The following is a 7886-nucleotide window of genomic DNA, read 5'->3' as shown; positions in this document are numbered from 1 at the left end:
CACCTTGTGCCATCCCATAATATAACATTAAATAATGTCATAATGTAAGCCTAAATTAATTTTAAAATCAGAGTATGATAGCATGTTTGCTATCAAAGGGTGGACTGTCGAAGCCGGATAATTGGTGGAGACAGAATAAGTTTAAAATTAAATCTGCATGACGCCATTTTGCGAATGGCAATGAGACACCATTTTGCGACTGGCCGCCCAGTGCCATTTTAGCGAATCTCGCCCATTATAAGTACATACGGCGATGCTATTATTTAGCATTGTGCGATTCCCACGCAATAGAAAGATGTTAAAAGTCCTCATCATATAAATACAGAGAGTCACTAAAACATATAAAATAATCTCAGAATTGAGCACCATGACTCATAGGTTTCCGTTCCTGATTCTTCACCCAGACTGGGTGGTTTTGTGGACTACCTTATCCTTTCTTCTAAAAGTGGTCTCTGTTTCATATAAATAAGGCGATAGTTCCATCTTTTTTGTGCAGTGGGGATTCCCAGATGTCTCTAGGGTTCCTAGATGTGGAACAAGTGCTCCGTATATGTGGATTGGTTTAAGGATTTTCAATGTTTAAGCTTTCTTCTGTATTCGGTTGTTAAATGGGGTTGGTCCACTTCTAAACAAACCATTGCACATTGGATTCGGGAAACCATAGGTCAGACTTACCCTTTAGCTAACCTTCCAGTTCTACATTCAGCTACCGACCTATCTAGTCGGGACCTCCTGGGCACCTATGCGAGGGCCTCAGCAGAACAGCTTTTGCAGGTCCACCACTTGGTCCTCAGCACACTTTTATAAAATTTTACAGTTTTGACACCTTCACCTTCAGGGACACTAATTTAGAGCGAAGGCTCCTACATGCAGCTCAGGCTCATTTCCTCCCATAGTGGACAGCTTTGGGAGTCCCCATAGTTTTCCAGTATCCCCCATGGCTGAAAGAAAACAAGATTTTGATTCTTACTTGATAAGGAGAGTTATGGTAGACTTACCTTTCTTAACTCTTTGAAGACCATAGGGTCCACAGGGAGACTTTGGGGGGGTGTAGGTGGTGGATGAGACTGGACACCAAACAGTTAAGCTTTTGGACTCGCAGAATGCTCTGGTCTTCCCCTACTGTATCCTGCCCCTGAGCCAAATCAGGTTAACAAGCCTAGGGCAGGAGAAGAGAGAAGGAAGACTGGCACCCAGACGAATCACACCACCAGACAACGGAGACGGAAACCAGTGACTAGGAAAAATAACCCACGGAAGCCAGGTGCGTCAGGGCGGGTGCCCTGTTGACCCTATGGACTTTGAAGAAAGTTAACAAAGGTTAAGTCTACCATAACTCTCCTTATCTTCTTCAGTGTCCATAGGGGATGTGCCAAAGCAGTTGCTCAAGGATGTGGATGCTCCTGTGTCGAGAGGAGAATCCAGTGTCAAAATGAAGCATCCTGAGAGGCAAATATATTGAAGGCATAGAATCTAAGAAAGGTATGGACAGACGACCACGTGGTCACCTTTCAAAGTTGTTAAGCAGAGGTGCCATGGCAGGCTGCCCACGAGGGACCCACAGAGCGAGTATAATGAGTAAGTCTGTGAGATAGTCTTGCGAAGCCACCTGGCCAGAGTCTGTTTGTTAGATGGCCAGCCCTTCTTCTGGAATCCATAGAGGACAAAGAGGGAATCTATCTTCCTAATGGAACTCGCATGGTCCATGTAAATCCTGAGAGCATGGACCACATCCAAGGAGGCCTCACCTGCCGAGAGGTCTGGTGATTGGAAAACCAGGACTACGGAATTCCTCAATGTGGAAATGAGAAACAACCTTGGGAAGGGTTAGTCCGCAGAACAGCCCTGTCCCGATGAAGATCAGAAATGGGGAGCGACAGGAGAGCGCCCCTAAATCCGAGACCCTATGGGCAGATGCAATAGCCAGAAGAAAGTCTTTGTGGTGAGCCATGTGACATCCGCTATATCCAGAGGTTAAAACGGAGGGTCCTGAAGTGCTTGGAGAACCACTGACAAATCCCACGGAGCCACTGGAGGGACAAAGTGAGGTTGAATATAGAGGACACCCTGAAGGAACGTGCAAACATCTGGAAGTGGAGCAATTCAGCACTGGAACCACATGGACAGAGCAGAAACATGCACTTTTAAAGAAGTCAGGCGAAGTCCAAGATACAATCCCGCCTGAAGGAAGGCAAGGATTCGTCAAGGCTTCTGGTAGACCACTGGAAGTATGTATGCCATACTCTAATAGATATGGGCGGAGGCCGGCTTATGCACCGTGAGGATGGTCTGGACCACAGAGCGAGAAAACCCCCTGGACCTTAGGAGGGATGTCTCAAGAGCCATGCCGTCAAAGACAAATGAGCCAGGTTTGGATGTAGACATGGACCTTGAGACAACAGGTCCGGACGTTGAGGAAGTAAGAAAGGAGCGTCTATGGAGAGGCTCAGAAGTTTGGAGTACCAATGTCATATGGGCCAAGCTGGAGCTACCAACAGGACAGTGCCTCAGTCAAGAAATTGGGAAAGTAGGGAGACTAGAGGAAAAAGGTACGCCAGATGGAAGGTCCACTTCACTGCTAGAGTGTCTATGAAGGCTGCTTCAAGATCCCTTGTTCTGGATTTGTATATCAGAAGCTTGTGATTGTATCGAGAGGCCATGAGATCCACGTCTGGAAGGCCCCATTTGTCCACAAGGAGTTGAAAGACCTCTGGGTGTAGAGACAATTTTCTGGCATGCACATCATGATGGCTGAGGAAATCCACTTCCCATTTCAGAAACCCTGGGATGAACACAGCAGAGATGGCCAGATGACGACATTCTGCTATGCGAGAATGTGTGACACTTCTGTCATTGCTGCCCGACTGAGTGCTTCCTTGGTGATTGAGGTAGGCCACAGCCATGGCATTGTCGGACTGTACTTGTAATGGTCTGCCTTGATGGATGTCCTGAGCTAGAGTGAGAGCCCTCGGGCTCCAGGACATTGATTGTCAAGACCGTCTCTGCTGGAATCCAGCATACTTTGAAGTGGTGCTGACCGGTCACTGCTCTCCACCCGCAGAGGCTTGCATCCGTGGTGAGGAGGACCCAGTCCGGAGTCCAAAATGAACGACCCTTGTTTAAGTGAGACGCCTATAACCACCAGGAGAGGGACAGGCGAACTTCCAGAGAGGATCATTGTTTGAGACTTGATCAGATGTGGCAGGCCATTCCATCTGGACAAGATTAGATGTTTAAGGGACCTGGAGTGGAACTGGTCACATTCAGGTGGATACCATGGACCCCAAGGTTTGCTGAGTGAATTGACACTCGGTGACCCTGGAATAACCTGTACACTTGTTCCTGCAGTGCTGTAAGGGGCTGTCCTACAAGGGACTGGTGTGAGGGGCTGTGGTTTGGGGGTCTGTGATGTAAGGTGCTGTGCTATGAGGGGCATTGCTATGTGGGGGACTGTGCTGGGAGGAGCTGTGATAAGTGGGCCTGTGATGGGTTGTAATGAGGGGTTTTGCTCTGAGGGTGGATGTCATATAAGGGAGACTATGCTGTGAGCGGGCTGTGCTGTTAGAGGGTCTGTGCTATGCTGGCGATTGTGCTGTGTTGAGGGGGCTGTGATGTGAGGGGCTGTCATATGAGGGAGATTGTGCTGAGGGGGGCTGTTGTGTGGAGGACTGTGCTATGAGGGGGCTGTGATGAGGAGGGCTGTGCTGTGAGGAGCTATGAGCAGTGCTGTGAGTGGAGAGGGTTTTGCTGTGCTGCGGGAGGATGTTGTGATGTGGGGAAGGGGTTGACATTGGGAGCACAGAGATGGTGCTGGGGAAAAAGGAGATGGCCCTGGGGGGCAAAGAGTAGCTGCAGCTGGACAGTGGGATGTATTGGAGAGACCCAGATGGATGGTATTGGAGAGTGACAGGGGGATGATGCTGGTGAGATACAGGGGGATGGTACTGGCGAGAACCTCTGTTGCATGTTGATGACATTGGCTTTATTCCTACGCTAACAGGCGGCTTCCGAACCATGTGATCTCCTGCATGAATAGTTTAAACTGACTCAAGACACTGCCTGTTCAGGGAGGATCAATTTCTTCAGAGTTGCAAAGAAATCATATAGGTAAGAAAATACTTATTCACATGCTGTGTTTATTCTCTGGTTAGAGGGACTGGGGGCATATCCATCAGCTCCCGGAGTGGTGGGCATGTCCACAGCATGATGAAAACAAGGAGACCAGCTTGCGGGCCACACCCCTTGCCACAGAGCCACACCCACTTTTTTGGCACGTTCCTTTGGCGCGCGCACACACAGGGTTTTTACCCAGGGCCACTTTAATTTCCCAATCCGCCCCTGTACGCAACCATCTGGCCAAAGACTGTTTATTAGCAGGCCAGCCTCGCTTATGACAGCCATAAAACACAATAAAGAATCTGTCTTTCTAATTTAGCTAGTGCGGTCTACATAGATATGTAGAGCCCGCACAACATCCAATGATGCTTCACCAGCCGAAAAGCCAGAAGCTTGCAAAGCTGAAACTACAATTTCTTCATTCATATGAAACAGAGATACCACCTTAGGAAGGTAGCCGGCCCTGGTACGAAGAACTGCTCTATCCTGATGAAATATTAAAAAACGAGAGTGAAAAGATAAGGCTGCTAAATCAGAGACCCTGCGGGCAGAAGCAATACCTAGAAGGAAAACTGTTTTCGCTGTCAACCACTTCAGGTCTACTGATTTCAGGGATTCAAATGGAGGAGCCTGTAAAGCCCTGAGTACCAATTTCAAATCCCACGGGGCTACCGGGGGAACAAAGGGAGGCTGAACCCTCAGAACACCCTGAAAAAATATTCTTACATCAGACAGGTGGCAACCTTCTCTGAAACCAAACAGTGCCGAGGCCTGCACCCTCAGAGTAGCCAGACGGAGACCTCTGTCCAACCTGGCCTGAAGAAAAGAAAGCACTCGTGAGACCCTAAACACCTTTGGGTCATACTTCCTCAGTTCACACCACTGAAAAAATGAGTGCCAAATTCTGTAATAAATGCGGGCAGAGGAAGATTTCCGTGCCCTCAACATTGTCTGTATTAGGGAATTGGAAAAACCTTTTGCCTTTAAGATGTAGGCCTCAAGAGCCATGCCGTCAAATGACATCCGGACCTTCCTCGGCTACAGGCAGGGACCCTGTATTAACAGGTCCTGTCTTGGAGGAAGAGGCCACTGAGTGTCTATGGAGAGACTCTGCAGGTCGGTGAACCAATGGCGTCTGGGCCAAGCAGGAGCTACCAGTATTACTGTACTGCTTTTCTTCTTGACCTTCCTGATGACCCTTAGAAGGGAAAACGGAGGAAACATACGCTAGTCTGAATTTCCACCTTACTGCCAGATCATCCACAAATTTGGCGGCAGGATCCCTGGTCCTGGACCCGTACCTGGGAACCCTGTGGTTGTGCCTTGAGGTCTACCTCTAGAAGACCCCATCTGTCCATGAGTTTCTGAAATACCTGAGGATGAAGAGCCCATTCTCCGGCATGTATATCTGGCTGACTTAGGAAGTCCACTTCCCAATTTAGGACTCCTGGTATGAACAATGTCGATATTGCCGGGAGGTGACATTCTGCCCAGACCAGAATGTTTGACACTTCCGACATGGCAGCCTGGCTCCGCGTGCCTCCCTGATTGTTTAGGTAGGCTACTGCGGCGGCGTTGTCCGATTGTACCTGGACAGTCCTGCCCTTTAATAATTCCTGAGCCTGAACAAGCGCTCTGAATACTGCCAGGACATTTATAGACAGAAGACTTTCTCTTGCCGTCCACTTTCCCTGAAAAGTGTGACGACCTGTCACTGCACCCCATCCTCGGAGGCTGGCATCGGTTGTGAGGAGAACCCAATCTGGAATCCAGAATGGGCGACCCTTGTTGAGACATCTCATCTGCAACCACCAAGACAGGGACAGTCGCACTTCTGGTGAGAGACTGATTGTCTGTGCCTTTATTAGGTGGTACTCCCCTCTCCAGTGAGCAAGGATTAACCTCTGCAATGGTCTGGAGTGAAACTGGGCGTACTCCACCATGTCAAAAGTCGACAACATGGAACCTAGGACTTGCATTGCTGCATGGATTGATACTGATCAGCTGAAAAGAAGCTTGTGTATCTTTAGCTGAAGATCCGCAATCTTGTCCTCTGGCAGATAAATCCTTTGTGCCAGAGAATCCAACCTTGCCCCTAGATGCACCATCTGCTGTACTGGAAGAAGCGATGACAGTCTTAGATGATGCTGCAACTCGTGTGACGACTGAGCCAATATCAGCAGGTCGTCCAGATACGGCAGAATCCTGATTCCCTGACGCAGGCAGTTATTACTGCCATGACCATGCTAAACACCTGAGGGGCCGTTGATAATCCAAAAGGCAGTGCCTGAAATTGGAAATGCTCCTGTAATACTGCGAACCGCAGGAATTGCTGGTGGGATTGTGCAATTGGCATATGAAGGTATGCATCTTGGATATCCAAGGATACCATGAGATCCACTGGTTCCATGGCCAACACAATCGACCGCAGAGTTTCCATGCGAAACCTGGGCACCCTGATAAACATGTTGAGACCTTTTAGGTTTAGAATAGGCCTGTGAGACCCATTGGGTTTCTGAATCAAAAAGAGGTTGGAGTAATATCCTTTTCCCCATTGATTCACTGGAACCGGGATTATAACCCTCAAAATCAGCCGGGAGTGTATAGCCTGCTGGAGGGCCAAGGCTTTCACAGAACATGCTGCCGGAGTTGTGCTGAAAAACCTTTGTGGGGACTTCTCCAGAATGTAAGGGCGTACCCCTGGGAGACCACGTCCTGAACCCAGGCATCCGCTGTTATCAGATTCCAGGTGTCTGAATACTGAAGAAGTTGGCCTCCCACCCTGGGATCCCCCAGAGGGAGGCCCGTCCCATCAAGCTGCAGGCTTGATGTCTTACCTGATAGCTGGATGTCTGTTTGGCCATGACTTCCTAGACTGTGGCTTCCTATAAGCATTGGCTCTGGCAGAAGACTGACCTCTTGCTTTTCCTTGTGGCCGAGAGGCTGACCGCTGAGGTTTAACAGTGGATGCCGAAGGTAGACCAGCCGTTTTAGAGGCTGCCACTTTAGCCACAATCTTGTCCAACAAATGTCCTGAGAACGGAATAGATTCCAGAGCTCTCTTGGACCCTGTATCTGCCTTACAATTCCTCAGTCAGAGGGCTCTCCGGGCCACCACTGATGCTTTGGAAGATAATATCCCCGCATCCAAAGCTGCCCCTCCCAAGTATGACGCTGCACCCTTAACATAAGAGATGGTTGTCAGCTGTTCCCTGGAAGCTTCTGGAAGAGAAATTTCCAGTGTCTTCATCCATTCCTCAATGGCCTTAGAGACCCAAGCTGTAGCCATGGCTGGTCGGATAACCGCACCCACCAGAGAAAATATTGCTTTAAGACAAGCTTCAAGATTCCTATCTGTGGGACAATTAAGCGAGGAAGCAGAAGGTATAGGCAATGTTGCACTCTTAACTAGATGTGCCACATGTGCGTCCACTGACGGAGACACCTCCCATTTAGTGCATTAATCCACTGGAAAGGGATATAAGGCTTCCACCTTTCTTGTAATATGGAACTTCCTATGTGGCAATTTCCATGCTTCCCCGATGAGATCCGAAAGGTGCTCAGACTTGGGAAACTCAGGTTTTATAACCCTCTAGCATTTAAACCATGGAGCCTTTCTTTGCACTGGCTCCTCCTCGTTAATGTTTAGCACAGCCTTGACCACTCTAATTAGATAAGTGACATCTTCAGCTGGAAAACAGTCTTCCTCATCTTAGGGTGATTCCTGAGAGGAACCCTGTGTATCCCGCCCATCGTCAGATGTACCAGAA

This window comes from Taudactylus pleione, unplaced genomic scaffold (assembly GCF_031769625.1).
Source record: "Taudactylus pleione unplaced genomic scaffold, aTauple2 ptg000017l, whole genome shotgun sequence".
NCBI lineage: Eukaryota > Metazoa > Chordata > Amphibia > Anura > Myobatrachidae > Taudactylus > Taudactylus pleione.
This window is presented reverse-complemented; position numbering follows the sequence as displayed.